Here is an 18100-nt window from a genome sequence, read left to right as displayed (position 1 = left end):
TATTTCATTAAACACCATCCCCCTTGTTCACCCACCCAGAGTTTCTTGCTGTGATGTTCTACTGCTTCTCCTCCTCCAGGAATGTTCTTTGCATCAAAATGACCCTGCCCTCCCTCCTGTTTTGTCTCACTATGGTGAAGTTCATTCGCTGGCGGCCCAGCAAGCAGGAGGAGGCTGGTGTTGGTACATACCTGCTACTCGTTTACCTTTGATGATTTTTTTTTTCCTGGTTACCTTCAGTTGGCAAATAATGGTTAGGGACTCTGGGGCTAGGAATGGGATATAGTTCTGCATCCTAATCTGGGCTTTCCTTTCTGCCAGTTGTGTGATATTGGACAAGAAGAGCAACCTGCCTGAGTCTTGGGTTTTCTCCTCTGTAACGTAGAATTATATGATTTGCCCTGTCTCCTTTCCAGGACTGTGATGAGGACCCCGCAAGTGTCACCATTGTCTGCCGCCACCTTCTCATCTGCCCACCCCATCCCAGGCCAAGAAGACTCCTGCAGTTCCTCTGGAATTCTCTGGAATTCTGCTCTCACGGGAACCCTGGCTCCACTCAAACACCATCCCTCTCACATCTCATTCCTGGGGTTGTTCCCCTCCTCTGCTTCTAGTTTCTTTGCACAAAACTCACTTTGCACATGTTAATGAGCCAGATTTCCATGAAGCAGAACAGTTCACGTCACAGCCCCGCACACAGCTAACAGTTCAATATTGGACTTTCATTTCTGAACCGCCTTGTATATTTCTGCCAGCTCACCTTCTGCTCCCTCCCTCTTCTCGACTCTCAGCAGCATGGAAATTTTTTCTGGGAATCATTTTGCAGAGCAATTCCATTCCTCCAGTCCCTACTCCCAGATTCAACACGGTCTTCCCTTGATGACTCCAAAGACTCACGAATATGTTTGGCTGAACAATGCAACGTGCTCTATGTACGGTCTGAAATAAGAAAAAAAATTTCTTTTATGTAAGAATGAAATGGTGTCCAACTTAGGAATTAGGTTGGATCCCAACGTGCTGAGTCTGAGGAGAGACTTTAGCCAATAACAAACAGCCCTGAGAGCTTCTGAGGAAACTGGCCAACTAGGAGGAACCCAGTATTGGGAGGGGACACAGCAGCCAAGAGGCCTTTGCACTGTGCCTGCTAAGGGAAGGCTACTGGCTTCTTCAAGAAATCCTTGGGTAACTTGAAGGTAGGTGACACCCAAGCTGAGGAAACTGCCTCACCTGGCCCTGCATGGTTTTGGCCTCTGTCTTCAATAAACCCTCTGTCAACACTGGGAACTGGGGGGAGCACATCTCTTCCTCCTCCTTCTAGCATCACAGCCCCAAACCCAACCCTCGGCACCCAGCCCATCTGCCTGCTCTCAAGAGAAGAAAAAGGAGAGCCGTCCTTTGTACGAGGTGGGCAGGGGCACAGGAGGCTTCTCGCTGGGGCCCATTGACTAATTATGTCACTGAGAACAAGAGCATGTGTTTGAAAGCTCTGAAAACTGGAAATGGGGATAGAAGGATGGATGGATTTAATTAATCATTATCACTCAGGTGGGATGGATCCAAGTCATGAAGCTAGACTGCAGGAAGGGCCCAGGGAGCTCCTGGCACTCTCTCAGGTGTGAAGGGAAGAAATGAGGCCAGTTATTATGGCTTCACTGTAACTAATCAAAATGAGAATGCACGGGGCAGCGTGGTACCGTCTACCGGTGCTAGAGTGGGAGCTCTCATATAAATGCTAACAAGGCAAGAAGGGGATTCTGGCTGGTGGAGGAAGCGCAGAGCAGGAACCGCAGGTCTCATTTCCTCAGACAGCAGCGTGGACTCACTTTAATTTGCAGATGTTTTAAGCTCTAGGTGCCAGCATCTGGAGGGCAGAAGAGAAACAGCTGTCGCCTCATGGATGTGACAGATTAAAGCTGAAATACACGTGGACTTCTCTCGTTTTAGAAACACAGCGGTCTCCTTTGCTTTGTGTTTGTTTTATCCACTCCACCTTCCTGCAGTAGTTAGTGGGAGAGATTTTATATCAGGAATGGCAAAGGTCTCTCTGACACATATAGTATATTCAGAGGTCAGTACCTATAAAAATGGGCTTTGGGGCTGGACAGAGCAAATTGGAGTTCCTAGCTGGGTTATCTTGAGCAAATATACGTCTCGGTTTCCTCATCTGTAAAATGGGGCTATCAGCAGTAGTGTCCAGGATATCTTTAAGGTTCCATTGAGACGTGGATGTCAAGGTTCATCCCAGGGCTTGACATGGAGCAGTGGAGTGCTCTATGACTCAGTAAGTGGCAGCTATCACTGTTGTCATCTTCACCATTGATTCTGGGCTGCGTCTTCTTGTGGTCATGCTAAGCGGCGAACGTGAAGGAAGACTGACTGAGCAGGGAATGTAGGCGATCGTCACCGCACTGTCATATGCTTCGCTTTCTCCTCCTAGAAAACAAAGCATCCTTTGAAAAAGGAATTGCTTTCATTTCCCATGGGAAGTAATTTCTACAACCCACAAGTAAATGCAGTCTAATGACTAGAATGTGACAGTAGCTATCAAGAATGAAATGTTCCATAAACAGTACTGCCTCCTAAAATTACTCAGTCTCAGTGCTTGGTTTGGGTTCTCTCTTGCCCACCCGTCCTTCTCTGCTACTTCTCTTCCTCTCTCCCAACATCTCCTCTCCCCCATTCCATCTTTTTAGGATGCTCAGACCAAGCTACCACTGCCCCCCCCACCCCAAATCCCTAAAGAATGCAAAGCTGTCCTGGGGCTCCATCGAAAGCCCAAAGGACTAGATGCGACTCTGTTTATTGAGTGGCCTGGGGGAGGGAGCGGGGGTCTTGATGCTGCAAAGGCAGTTGGCAAACCAGTGGAGCATGCCTCATCCATTTTCAGAGAAACATCATTTAATCTCAGAACATCTGCAAGAGTCTGCAGCATATTTTCCCCAGGGTTTGACTCTGAGCTGACAAAAGATACCGGACACCCCCCCCAGATTCTGTGACACATCTCGATGTTATTGAACAAACATCAGTTAGGTTCCTGTCTCAGAGCACCATCAGTCTGAATAGGAAATATGCCAGCACTCTTATCATCGCTGACAGCACAGTCACTCACCTGCTGATAGTGTCAGGAACGCAGTTCCCCATGGTGGGGGGCTCTCCTCTCACTTCTCTGGAAGCATTGTTCTCAGGCGGGCAAAATAATTAAGGGCCTTTGGAGTTTATGTTTACTTTCTCAGAGTAAGCAAGAATTCCTTGATCAATGTAATGTACCTTGCAAACACATAATAAATGTTAATGGATTCAATATTCTTTGAAACACGTTCAGGGCTTACTTTTCCACTGTTGAAACTTTCTTGAGGTCCCCTCAGTAATGGGATCCAACTCTCGTACACTTCATGACTTAATACCTTCATTTTAAGGAAGAGACTAAGGCCCAGAGATGGTAAGTTACTTCATGGGAGCCACCCAGACAATTGGTAGCAGAGAGAGTCTGCCACCCTGAACTCGGGACCCATGGGTGGGAGCTTTTCCTCCCACATCGCCCTCAAGAATGCCAGTCATTTCATTACTTGCTTTGAAAATAGATCTGGTCCCTGACTTTGACTTTCTAAATTAGAAACCTCATACAACTCGAGACATCTTTTGTTTGGTTCCTGAAGTCTAAAAATATTTTTGAAGAAGTTAACATTTTTTTTTTTTTTAAAAAGAGAAGTTTTTCTCAAACATCTGCATTCCTAGTATCTCTTAAAATGCAGAGCCCCGGGGAGCATTGGGCTTGCTGGCTCTCAAGACCACATTCTGCGTTTGCTGGTAAATGGATGGCACTGGAGACTCTCATGTAAGTAAAATAAGCCAGTGCCCCCAAACCAAAGGCTGGATGTTCTCTCCCATATGTGAATGTTAACACACAATAAGGGTAGTGGGCAGGGGGACAGAAGTTCATTGTACTAGACAAAAAGGAATGAAGGGAAGGGAAGGGGAATGGGAACGGGAAAGTCAGTAGAAGGAATCGGACATAACTTTCCTATGTTCATATATGAATTACACGACCCATGAAAGTCCACATCATGGACAACCACCAGAATGGGGACGTTATACTCCATGTATGTATGATACATCAAAATACACTCTACTGTTAGGTATAATTAAAAAGAACAAATTTTGAAATTTAAACAAAACAAAACAACCACACTCTGTTAGAACCTCCACCCTGCAGCTCGCCAAAGTCCCCAGCAATCTCTGCCGTCTCACGTCCGGCTGGCTTTGCTCTTTCACCTGCCTGGCTGCTGCATGCACTTGAACATGTCAAACAACTAACAACTCCACACACATTATTGCTCCAACCTGGATATCAGCTGGGGCATCCTTCAGCTGATTTCATCCCCCAAGAGCTTCACGAAATAGCCTGGAATCCTCAAGTCCGTGGCCTGAAAAAAAATCCGAAGACTTCCCCTGTGGTTATGTGAATGCTCATGGAGTTACATTCTCATGGTCTCCTTTGCCTCTAAGCGCCTACGATTTTGACCCATGACAACTTAAAAGGATCCAGATTCTTCCTTGGTGTCCTCCCCTTACCCCCAGGAACTTCAAAATTATAAGTGGATTTGGGGGCGGGGTGGGGAGTGTCACAGAGCAAGGATTTAATAACACTTTTCATAGCAGATATGATTTAAAAATTCATCCTGGGTGTGGGGATTTTTCTCCGGCCCTTCTTCCATGCAGAGCCTAATCATTCTGCTTCCTCCTCTACTCCCAGTGCCCGCCCCCCCACCAAATCAAACTTCCCTCTTTCAATAAAGTAGAGTTATTTGTCTTTCTCCCGCAGGTGATGCTGCAAGCCAGCAGAAATGAGAGGAGCAAAGGCCTCTCCTCTGTCAGCTCTGCCCAGGCCCCTCCGAGAGTCAAGCTGCTAGACAGCAAAAGTTCTCCAGTGACTCTTCCAAGATCTTCACACAGTGCGTTAATCTTTAAGGTGATGTGTACCAAGACTTTTATCCCTGGTATGAATCACCTGGGTTCCTTGATTTTCGACCTGTACAAATAGTTCAGTGCTCAATATCAGAAAACCTAGCAGTTTGTGTAGGTGTCTGCCTCCCCACAATGGATTTAAAGTCAGGAGTAATATTTTATTTATCTTTAGATTTTCCTTACCTACAAAGTGTAGAGGTATAGAGGGGAGGGTCAGGAGCAGGAAACACAGATGAGGTAGTCAATAACCAATTGATAAAGAAAGGAAACAAAGAGAGAAAAAGGGCAGTCACTTGGTACAGGTGTATCTGTTGTGCCTTGCTTAAGGGCACCAGCTGAGGAGCCCCTGAGTGCACAAAGCTGGGTCAAGATGGCTCATCAGGCCAGAAGCCCTGTGACTGCCCTTGTCCTTCTCCCACTTGCTTGTCCTGACCCCATTTGCTGCCTTGCCCCACAGAGGCACTTTTCCTAATTCTCACAAAGGTGCCATATGGGCTGGGGGTGGGGTCGGACTGAAAGGGAAACATTTTGTCTAGGAAATGTGGACTGTTTCTTTCTTTATTTTGGTCACCAGTATGACCTCAATTCGTTTTCAACCCTAGAAAATCCCTGTGACTTTATCAGGGTTTACTGCAGTGGGCTCTGAGGATGCAGCTGGGGTCCCTTGCTTGGGAGTAGAAAGTGGAGCTTTAGAGTCTAAAATAGGGAAGTCCCTTCTTCCCCAGGGTGGTGCATCTATGGCTTAAGAGGCGCAGGACCCAGCGCCACACCGTCACCGCCCAGGTCTCCTTTCAAGGAGAAGCGCGCTCAGCTGTCAGCCACTCAACCTCGCGCCCCTGGTCCCCGCGCTCAGCCTGTCACCTCCCATTACCGGAGCTCTGGTTGGGGAGAGCATCTGGCGCGAGTGTCTGCAGGCCCAGGGGGTGAATGTAGGTTGGATTTCAAGGCTGAGCTAAGCCATACAGCCGCGCTCTGGGAACGCGGGCTGCGGCGCTGGGTGCAGTGAGCGCCACCTGGAGCTCGTGCGCGCGGCTCAGCGCGGGCCTCGCCTTGGGGTCCGGGATGCCACTCGTGCCACAAGGAGACCAGCCAAGAACTGGTGTCCTGCCACCGAGACAGCCTCCTGGGGAGCCAGCGTCACGTCCCACTCTGGATACGACACCGCCTGATGCTCCTGTTCCAGACCCGGCTTCTCTTCTCAGCAAGGCAGGGCCCCCTCTGGCTGTTCTAGAAAACATGCTGGCAGGAAAGTGCGCTTCCCTCTGTGCTCTTCTAAGTATTGAAGAGCTAAGTACCAGGGCTCTGATGGCCCGACCCAGATGCTGTAGTCACTACTCACCAGCTGGTTAGTCTCCCAAGGACCTGAGTTCCTCCTTCTGTGAAACGGGTATGGCAATAAGAGCCATTTGGAGGGCTCTTTGAGTATTGTGAGAAAAAAAAAAAAAAAAGTGTTCAAAGTACTTAGCACTGCACACCACACCGCAAGCTGTAAATAGTCACGTGATGGTGGTGAGGTATACCTTTTAGTTAAAGCAACAACCTCTATAATCTCTGTGTCTAAAAACATCAGCCTACCCGTGGACCAGAGGCAGGGGCATTTTGTGGGAGCTCATTGGGAGCACAGAAGCTTGGGCTTTACTCCAAACCTTCTGTCAGGATCTGCATTTTAACAAGAGCCAGGGGATTTGTGCTCACGCTGCAGTTTGAGGCGCACTGGCCTAGATCATTCCAAGAGCTCCAACCCATTATATCTAAGGAGTCACTAGGAGCCTGTGTTTGTGAGGTGCATCCATGCGCCCCAAGTCGCCCTTCACCAGCGATTACATTTTCTCCAGGGCCACTTTCCAGGGCACAGTATCTGTCTGGAACTTTGTCTCTTTCCTCTTCCCCTGGAAGAAATTGCTGAGGAGCAAGGAAATGATGGGGTGGGGCAGAAGAAAGGAGGAGAGGAGGAGCAGTTTCCCTTGAGTTGGGTTTCAGTTGCTCTGAGGCTTCCAGGTACTGCTTCTCCTGTGAGATTGGTGGGAACCCGCAGGATGAGGCCCAGACTCTCTGTGGTTGACTTCTGCATTGCCTGGGGATGCAGCCGTGGGGATCTCACTCTCCGAACCACTCTCGCAGGCCCCTCGGGGTGCCATGAGCCTGGGCCAAAGCTGACACCACCCATTTCTTCATCCCACAAATATTTGCTGAGTATGTATATGTCCACTGTTCTCGGTGTCACCCTCATGCCATGCACTCAGCCCCACCGTCACCCTCACTCACAAGGTGAACTGAGAAATGGGGATCCTTGGGGAACAGCCCAGGGTACCCCTCAAGCTGGGGCTCGCATTGCCCCACCTGCTGGAGTGCTGGTGGCTGAGAGTTCTCAGCTTAGTTCCTCTCCAAGATGCCTTGGTCACTGTTGCACCCCGACCCTTGCAGCCCCAACAAGTGCATGTTGGATGTGGAGGGGACACTTGCTGGAACAATGCAAAAGGCCTGCAGTGCCAGCGCCCACGGCTGAGAGCTCCATTGTAACTCCATGACAGTTCAGCCCCTTTCTGTGGCCCAACTGGCTGGCTTCTGTCACCCGTCATGAGTATTGCTCCTGACTGAATGCATTCCCTAACAAACATTTGCTAACAGTTCTCTGTCCGATTCTATTTCCAGGGAATAGATTGTCAAAAGAAAAAAAAAATCACGACAAATTTGGTTTAAAGATCTCTGGGTTTATTTTCAATTCTAGAATCAGGCAACTCTTCGTTCCATAAAATAGAGTAAGTGTTCCAAGGAGCTGAGAAGATGAAGTTGGTTTTACAGACAGAGAAGGACTGAAGAATGCAGAAACCAAGGAACAAAGAGGGGACTGGTCATTTCAAAGTGACTTTCCCTGTAAGATGGGGACAGGAAGGCAAACAATAGAAAAACAACAGATGAGTTAACATCAGGTTATTAAGGGTTATTTTTTTTTTAAATAAGGATTAAACTGAGTGAACCTCATTATGAGGCTGATTGAAACTGGTCTTTTTTGGGAAATTTGGTTGTTGTCTCTTTCTCAGAGTTTCTCAGAAGGTTAGATGATGACGTACTTGGGATTTGGTATGAGGGCCTCCATTTTGATTTTTAGCCTCGCCTGTTGAAGCCTAGTCCAAAACAATGGCCTCCGGTAATTTTTATTTAATTTGACTTAAGACAATAATTTTTTTCTAAGTATTTCCTATGTCTAAGCACTTATGGCTATGACCGAAAAAAAAAAAAGATAAGCAATTTGTTCAAGCTAATGAAGCTAAGGTATAGTCAGCCTTTAGTGTCCACAAGGAATTGGTGCCAGGATTACTATAGATACCAAAATCTGCAGATGCTGATGCATTTTATATAAGTCTTTTATATAATATGGCTCCATCCAAGCACAGTGGCACATGCCTGTAATCCCAGCAGCTGGGGAGGCTGAGGCGGGAGGATCATAAGTTCAAAGCCAGTCTCAGCAACTTAGCGAGGCCCTTAGCAACTTAGTGAGACCCAGTCTCAAAATAAAAAACATAAAAAGAGGGCTGGGGATGTGGCTCAGTGTTTAAGTGTTCTTGGCTTCAATCTGCACTACAAAAAAAAAAAAAGTCCCAAATGAGCTTATATCCTATGTACATCACCCCTCATGCTTCAAATCATCTCTAGATTGTCTACAATACAATATAAATATATATGCTAATACAATATAAATGCTACATAAATAGTTGTTAACTATACTGGTTAGGGAATAAGACAGAAAAAGTCTATAACATGTTTGGTTCCGACAACCACCATAGGCATAACTGCATAGTACTTGTTAGCGACAATCTGATATTTGGAATATTTTAATCCAAATTTGGTATACTCATGGATGGAAAACCCTTGGATATAAGGATTGATGATCCTTTATTTCCAGTTTTGAAAAACAGTACATTTTATCTCAAAGCCTTTTAAAGAGCTGCTACAGGGGACAAGTTCCCAGATGAGTTCACTTTCTTCTTGAAAATGTAAAACAATTTTAATCCATGTCAGATAATTGTTTTTCCAATCTCATGTTAAAAGATGTGAATAATGCAGAATACAATGAAACTTGGAATACCCTAGAATTTGGGTTCTTTCTTCAATATAATTCTTTCTCAGAGATAACCGCTGTTTGGGTACATCCTTCTACATATACTTTTTGCATGCCTTTGCACATATATAAATGTGTAGAAACATAATTTTAGTGAGATCAAATTTCTTAAGACACTTATTAAAATCTTAAGGCTTGAAAGTTTTTTTTTTTAATCACCAAATCTGGAACTATCTGATGCTTTGAGTGGCTGTATAGTACTCCACAGTATAGATACACATTTTAGTCACTCATTGGGTTCAAGATTTCTAATGTTGTATTGTTCTTCTCGCCTCTAGACAACCTAAGAAGATGATACTTCCTGTTTCATTGCAGTTAGGTGGAGCCACAAGGCTGTTTCTGGTCAGGGAGTTGAAAGTGGAAGCCACCTGTACAATCTGTGGATGAAAGTATTTAATTGCAAGTAAGAGAGCATCCAGTACTTTTCCCTGACACAGTAAAGAAGGTCTCTGGTTGAGAAGGAGAAGCCACAAGTTTAAGACAGCCTGGTTTACTGAATCTCAACATGAATAGAAATTGCTCTAGGGATGGTCTGGATCCAAAACAAGCCTACAGTGAGTGATAGCTTACCCTTTACTATGTTAAGACACTGACTTTTTTTTTTCAAAGCATAACCTGGGGGCTGGGGTTGTGGCTCAGTGGTAGAGCGCTTGCCTAGCATGTGTGAAGCACTGGATGCGATTCTCAGCGCCACATAAAAATAAATTAATAAAATAAAGGTCCATCAACATCTAAAAAAATATTTTTAAAATAAAGCATAACCTGGTATACTCTGACAAAGCTACTCCCCCACTGGGCATTTAGGTTGTTCCTAATTTTACTATTAAAAAAAAACACGGTCATGAGCTTACTCATCGTGTCTCTGAGTACTGGGTGGGTATTTCTGTATGACCGATACCCAGAAGAGGAAGAGAATGGCATTCACATTTCATTTTGAGAGAAATATCCAATTGTTCTCCATGGTCTTTACCAATTTGCGTCTTCACTCACAACATCTCCCCACTCATTGGGATTGGTCTCTATTTCTGATTTGATGGCAAAAAAAAAAAAAAAAGAATTTTGTTATTGTTTTAATTTGTGATTCCGGGATCATAAGTTAAAAAAATTTTCATATTCACATTTGTCATTTGGAGTCCATATTTTTTAAAAATTTACTTTCTAGGAACCAATTTTAAGAGATCTTTAAATGTCTTAAAGGCAAGCTTTGAATTCTTTGTAACCAATATCTCCCCCTCTCGCTTTCCCAAAGACGTGGGCTGAGTGTGGACGCTGCATGTCCCCCAAAGAACCATGCACTGAAGACTTGCTCCCCAGGTTGGCACTACCAGGGAGGGGGAAACGGGTAGGGCCTGGCGGGGAGCTTTCAAGACACTGGGGTGTGCCCTCAGTGAGGATTGAGGGACCCCAGTTTCTTCCCCTCTCTCTTTCACATTCTGGCCAAGAGGTGGACGGTTTTTCTTGGTCCCATGCTCCCAGCATGACGACTGCTCCCCTCACCACCAGAGGCCTAAAAAACGATAGATCTGACTGATCGTGGACGACAACTTCCAAAACTGTGAGCCAGAACAAACCTTTTCTCTTCCTAAGCTGATTATCTCTGTTATTTGTTAGAGTCACAGAAAGCTGACCGACACAGTTGCCCCTGTGTTCATTTATTCTTTCACAAATGTTCATTCTGTCTTAACAAATGTTTATCGAATAGCTGCTGTGAGCTAAGCACTGAGGACACACTGCTGAGCAAAGTAGACCAAATCTGTGTCCTCTTGAAGCTTCAAGGAAGGTCTATCAAGGAAAAGTGACATGAACAAGTCCATTTCTTTGTCTCTGACATTATTAACAGGAAATAAAGCAGCAAAGAGAATGCCCTGGGACTCATGGAATGGAAGCACTAGAAGAGGGTAGTATGTGCACAAGGCATCGTCTTTTTCTTTGAGGTTTAGCAAGAGCAGCAGACATTTTCTGAGACCCCTGAATTGTCTCTTAGAGTCATGGACTGAGAAATTGTAAGACCTCTATTTTATAGATGAGGGAACCGAGGTCCACAGAAGCAAAGTGACTTTCCCAGGATCTCCTAACTTCTAATCTGAGGATCGGCCTCCTCTCAAGGGGCCTTGCAGCTGAACCAAATGCTCATAAACCCTTCCAGGTGCACAGGGAGGGAAGGATCCTGAGAGGGGTCAAAGGTGCAAAAGACACCGTCCCTAACCTAGGCAGGCTCACAGCCTAGCCACTGTGGATTTTTTTGTAAAATACTCTTTCTATCTAAACCTCCACAGAACTTTTCGAAGTTTGAACTTTTCATTAGTGTGATTGTTTCTAAAGAAAGTTGACGCTTTCCTGAAAGAAAACTGTCACTAATTTTAAAAATTGGGATATGCGTCTCAGTATTGATTACTAATCCTGACACGTCACTGAGTTTTGAACTGGATTTTGTTTGTTTGCTTGTTTGTTTTGACTTTTGTTTTTTGCAGTACTAGGGGTTGAATCCAGGGCCTCGACCCTGCTCGGCAAGCACTCTACCCCGAACTCCAGCCCCAGATCTTGGGAATAAAACATCCATGATGAGTCTTTCCTTGTAGAAGCATTTAAATATCTCTGGGAATATTAGAGGAAAAGTCAAGCAAAGAATATTCAGCCTATCAGCCATAGTCTTTATGCTTCAATTCTCTCAAAAGCAAAGTGTAGATAATTATATGACCTCATGAGGTGATGGAGAGGATTAAGTATGTTAATATGTGTGGATTGTCTTGCACGTCTCAGAGCAAGTAATCAATAAGTGTTAGTTATTAGCACTATTAATATTCTATTCAATGCTACTCTGTTTGAATAGGTCCCCCCCCAAAAAAAAAAACCTTCATGTTGAAATTTAATCTCCATCAGGAGATACAAGGAGGTGGGACTAGTGGGATGTTTAGGAGGTGATTTGGGATCTGCCCTCATGAATGGATTCATTCGTTCATGCCATCAGAGGATGAGTGGGTTATCTCAAAAGTGGGCTGCTATCAGCCTCTTTGACTAGGTCCTCAAGTGTTCCTTGTCTCTTTCCACGTGATGCCTGTGCCATCTCAGGGCTTTGCCAAGTAGAAGGCCATCAGATACAGTCCCTCCAATCTTGGACCAGAATCACGAGCTGAAATAAACCTCTTTTCTTTGTAACTTTTCCAGTCTCTGGTGTTGTGTTGATAGAAACAGAAAACAGTCTAAGACAAACACTGTACCCCTCTCCTTGTTTACCAATAACCTGGACATCTGAGCAGCCATATTGGAGAAGGCATAGCCACGAACCTCACCATCTGCCTGTGTTGTGAAGACTTCAGAAACCAGTGAACCTTGAAGACTAAGTGAGGCATCAATCCTTACGTATGAATCATGGAACATCATTCACTGTGTTTCCTGTCTGAGTCAGAGCACATGCATACGCTTTCATGTGTGACAGTCAACTGAGACCCCAACTGTTTTGTGCTCAGAAGCCCCTACCCCCTCCCTTTTCTCCCCACCCTCAGTCTCCTCAGTTTAAAATACATGCTTCCCATGTATTTTAAACCCTGAATTCTCTGTGCTTTGTTTTGTTTTGTTTAGGCTGGCTCCCCCATCTGCTCTGCGAAGACACACAGACTCACAAGGCTCCCTTTTCTTTAAGTCCTGGTGTGTGGAAACACCTCCCCTTGTGCTCAGGGTGTCAGGACGGGGTGAATGGAAGCTGGAGAGGCAGGGCCAGGAGACCGGGTTTGGTCTTTGCTCTTGCATGCTCTCTTGCTTACTTTAATTCCCCTGGGCCTTTGTCCTCCCAGGAGAAATGGGGCAGGCAGGTTAGCCAGGGATACCTGTTCCCCGTCAGCCTCGTGAGGCAGTTGGGAGAAGGAATGAGATTATACGTGAGAGGCCATTCAAGTCCCTAGGAGAAGGGTGCTCTCTGAACACGGGGTGTGATTCTGTGTCACTCTGGAAGAAGAGCCAGGGAGTCTCTCAGGCGCTCTCCACGAGTCACTGTAATTGCAGTGGCACTTTAATAACAGAGGCAGAGCACTCACCGGTCAAAAGGTGCAGGTCACAGGTGCGGGACTCTGTCTGAGGACCTGTGCAGGCTTTAATAACAGCCCAGGGGCAGGGAGCAAAGCCAAGCCCAGAGTCCTTCCTGGGCTCTGAGGACTCCTGCCCCCTCCCACAGCCCAAGGTGGCCCAGTGCTCCTCCAGGGGCCTGGATGAACTGAGCATCCACCCAATCTCCTGCTCACAAGCTCAGATTCTCACAGGGGAGTAAGCCATGGTTTTGCTTGTGTTGAAATGTTCACAGACACCCGGAGAGATGGTGGATTCCGATGTGTTCAGGTGTTTTGGGAAGAGTAGGGGCTGGCCACCGAGGGATGGATGCTTTATGCTGCCATCCTGGGTAAGGGGAGGGGACTGTTGGGCTGGTATTGCTGAGAGTTGTCAAGAGTGGAAGGGGGTACAGGGGAGACAGCATTAGAATAATCTGACTCACATAAGGAAGAAGAGCCAAGATGGGGACCAGGTGAGCCTGCGGAGTCCCAAAGGAGTTACTTGGAAGAGGGGCCTAAAGCCAGTCATCAGAGAAGAGGTGAAGATCTGGGATGGGAGGGGCAGAGAATCCACCCAGGAAGACACATGTTCTGCTTGCCCACAGCCTCATCAGCCTTTCCCTTCCAAAAATGGGAGCTACTTGACCTCCACCTGCAGGCACGCTCTACTCTGGGACTCCCACAGCAAAACCCTTTGTACTTAAGTAGTCTTGAGTTGGGGTCCAAACTGTGCCCCTTGAACAAAGATGTACACTTATATCTCCTGATGAGGGAGGATTATGCCTACCCTACGGACTTGCTGAGAAGATAGTGGCTGTCACAAGTATAATTTCTAGATTTCCAGTACTGGTAGAAAAATAGCAGCAGAATTTCTTGAGATCTATTCTTATATACATGATCCTAGTGTGGTTTGCTGGTCCTAGTACCTGCCCCGGTAATCTACCTGTTCCCCGAAAAGACAGCAGTTTGATCTCTGCTCCCTGCTTCCCGTGGGTGTTTACAAGGTGGGTTACCTTCCTGCCTGGCTGCCTGTGGCCTCTCTGTGGAGCTCCTGTTTCTATGTTTATGAGCTTCCCTAGCCTGTCACTCATCCATTCAATAAATACAAACTGTACCTGAAATTCCAGTGGGAGGAGACAGATGATAAAATGAGCATGTAAGATCTGTGGCATGTAAGATTGTAATGAGTTCCCTGTGGGGCGAGGGAATCAAGCAGGGAAGTGTCAGAGCAGGGTTGCAATTTGTGAGGGGCCTGGAAACGCCTCGCTGAGAGAGAGTGTTTTGGATCAAGACTGTATCCTGGAGGGAACTTCTCTAACACGACCTGCCCAGTTCCATTTGCCTGCTGTCTGGTGCCACACATCTAGTCACACCTTTTACTCCCCCCAAGAGTGCAACATTGGACCCGAGGAAGAAACTGAGTCAGCAGAAGGAAACCAGGAATCTGACCAGGCAGGACCATCCTATTGCTCAGCAGGAGGAGGGGAAAGGGAGAAGACTCAGGTTCATGGACACTGGGGACCTGGACACTAGAAGTGGAATGGTTGCAGGGACCCCTTGGAAGCCAGCTCATTGCTTTTCGTGTTCTCTCCTCAGGTGTGGTCTATTCAGCAGGATCAGCATCACAGCTTGTTGGAAATGCTGCATCTCAGCCTCCAGCCCAGATTTACTGAAATAGACTCTGCATTTCAACATGGCACTGCATTTTAATGTGATTCACGTGCATATTAAAGCTCATCTTTCAAATAGACTATGATATGCATGCCCACCCCATTTGTATAGAGGTTATATGCTGAGGGTCCTTCACTGCACTTAGGGAGAGTTGAGCAGCTGATGCTATAATGGTGGTGATCAGGCAGGGAAAAAAAAGAAATCAATAAAGAAAGATACCATAGCTCCACAATCTTCAGAAAACAGCATTCCTTCCATGGCTGCTCTGGGATTCTTGCACTGGAATTCCTTCCCTTGGACAAGATGGCTGCCTCAGCTTTGATTGACACTGCCCACATCACGGCCAGGGAGATGGCAGAAGGAGGAAGATGAGAGCATGTTCCACTCCTTGGAAGGTCATGACTTTAACTCACTTTCCACTGGTAATGACCTAGTCCCATGGCCATACATAGCTGCAAGGGAGGCTGGAAAGGAAATCTTTAGCTGGGTGAGTGGATTCCCAACTTCTATCATAAAAGAAAGGGAGAATGGATTGTGTGATGACAAGTCATCTCCACCACTCCAAAGAAATGAGTCACTGGGCCTAAAGCCAGTCGTCAGAGAAGAGTTGAAGATCTGGGATGGGAGGGGCATCTATAGGCTAAGGCATAGGTTGGAACAAGGACTCAGGTACCTTAGGTCCCATAGACCAGGGAACTTCTTCAATCAGAAGCTCCTCAGCCAGCTCAGAGCGTCCAAGCAGCTCTCATCCAACTACACTGAGTAGCACTCACCGGTACAGTTATGCCAGGTGACCCTCTCACACGGTACAGGCCCATGCCATACCAGTGGTTACGTATTTTTAACCTCACCTTACTATCATCTCCTGAGATTTCATAAAGCTGAGATGAATTTTCCCCCTAAATCTCACTATCTAACTGGACTGAAAGATGAATAGACGTAGTAGGAGAAAAATTATAATCCTTGTAGGTTTGGGGAAACTTCCTCGTTTGGTATTTTGCCTGAACTTTACATTTCACTTATAGGTCCAAGGATACACATTGTCACAGTTTATTTCTTCTGTTCCCTCTTTTAGCCCTGTTTTCTGCTCATTGGCTTATGGATAATTGCAGCCTCTGAAGAAGCAGGGAGGGGTATGGATTGGAGAAGTAAAGGTTAGTCTGACTTCCTCAAAAAGCAGCAACTAAGTAAAGAATAGCTCTCCTTGTTTTCTGCTGAGGATATGGCTTGTGTTTCTGAACTGGGGACATTGGGGAGCCCAGGGTGGGGGAGGGATTTTTTTCATGTGTTTTCTATGACATGGCTGCTCTGCTTGGCACCTGGTCCACCCAGGCCATGATATGAATGGAGCCTCCTGTCCCACAGTTGGCTGTTCTCGGTTTCTAGGGGTGGTTTCCTCACTGTCTTTTCCAACCCAGCCTCACTGGCCTTGTAGATAGCACAGTTTTTGTCGAGATACTTGCAATAGATTAAATGCCAATTTTAATTTGTGGAGTTACGTGATTTCAATTTTTCCCGTTTCTTCATATATATTTTATTTGAGTTTAGAAAAGACAAGAGATCGATTGAATATATTTTCTAAAGTCATATTAGATGAATTCATGGATTTTCATCATTTTTAGTTAGAAAGGAGATTGGGATAACACAACTGTCCAGATGTGTGCAGCAGTCTGGGGACAGTAATGTTAGAGATGAGAAGTCAACTGGGCTAACAAGGAATTTTACAATGGTTATTACCATCATAAAATTTTCTAGGAGAGGTACAAGGGTTTATTTTTGTTTTAAATGGATCAATTTTTTGTGGTGGTAAAGTATACATAATACTTTATTACAACAAGAATATACTGTGTATTTCAAAAAGCTAGAAGAAAGGATTTTGAAAGTTTCTCCCACAAAGAAATGAAAGATGTTTGAGGCCATAAATATGTTTAACCTGATTCAAACATTGTGCAATATATACGAGTATCGAAGCATAACATGGTATACTACTAATATGTACAGCTTTGTTTTTATGCAATGGCTAAAATAAATAATATTTTATCATTTTCATCATTTTAAGTGTATACTTCGGTGCCATTACCTACATTCCCAATGTTGTTCCACCATCACCAATATCTATACCCAAACCTCTTGCAACATAGTTTCTCATTACCCCACCCAGCCCTTAATAATCTCTATTCTGCTTTTTATCTCTTTGAATTTTCCTATTCCAGGTACCTCACATAAATGGACTCATTCAAAACTTGTCCTTCTGTGTTTGGTTTATTTCACTAAACATAAGGCTACACCCATGTGGTAGCATATACCATGTTGTAATATATCAAATTTTCATTTTTGTGGCTGAATGGTCTAGATTCCATTCTACATTTCATATTCTGTTATCCATTCACCTGATGATGGCCACCAAGTTGTTTCCACCTTTGAGCTATTGTGAATAAAACTATGAACACAGGCGTACAATGTCTGTTCAAGTCCCTGCTCTCAATTTTTTAGCGTATGTACTTAGTAGTGGAATTTCTGGGTCATATAGTAATGTTTAACATTGTGGGGAATCACCAATTTTTTTTCCATAGCAGCTGTGCCACACCAGCAACCCACAAATCGTTCCAATTTCACATTGCACCAGTACTTGTTATTTTCTGTTTTTACATAATTACAGCCATCCTAGTAGGTGTGCAGTGCTATCTCATTGTGGTGAGATGGAGTTTTGATTAGACTATTGTCAAAGTCTTAGGACTAGTGTAATTTCTTCTAGTAGATGGGGAGATTCTCATGACATCAGCTTTGGAGCAAAGCACACACTCAGGAGACAGAGTCAAGTCTTAAAGTGTCAGAGGAGAGTGAATGGTGTATGGGTGGGGAGGCTACAGGTGTGGTATCCTCTGGATTAGCTAAGCCTAGATACACTTTATGGGCCACATACCATGGCAGCCTAAGAATCCTGCAGCTATGTGATGAGATGCATCAGTCCCTAACAAACTGGCTGAAAGCTGCCTCCTGCTTCACACCCCCCACACAGCTCCAAAGAGTCTCTTCTTGGGGCCTCCAAATACAGAGCACAGAGGAATTGTGCATATAATCAGTGATTACAAGCCTAAGAGGCTAAGATGAATCATTGTGTTTGTCAGTTTTTCATCACTGTGACCAAAATACCTGATAGGAACAACTTAGAGAAGGAGAAGTTTATTTTAAACTCCCAGGTTCAAAGAGTTCAATTCATAATCGACTGATTCCATTGCTTTAGAATCCAGGTGAGACCCAGCATCGTACCAGAAAGGCATGACAGAGGAAAACTGCTCACCTC

The sequence above is a fragment of the Marmota flaviventris genome, chromosome 7, assembly GCF_047511675.1.
Source record: "Marmota flaviventris isolate mMarFla1 chromosome 7, mMarFla1.hap1, whole genome shotgun sequence".
NCBI classification, from domain to species: Eukaryota; Metazoa; Chordata; class Mammalia; order Rodentia; family Sciuridae; genus Marmota; species Marmota flaviventris.
This window is presented reverse-complemented; position numbering follows the sequence as displayed.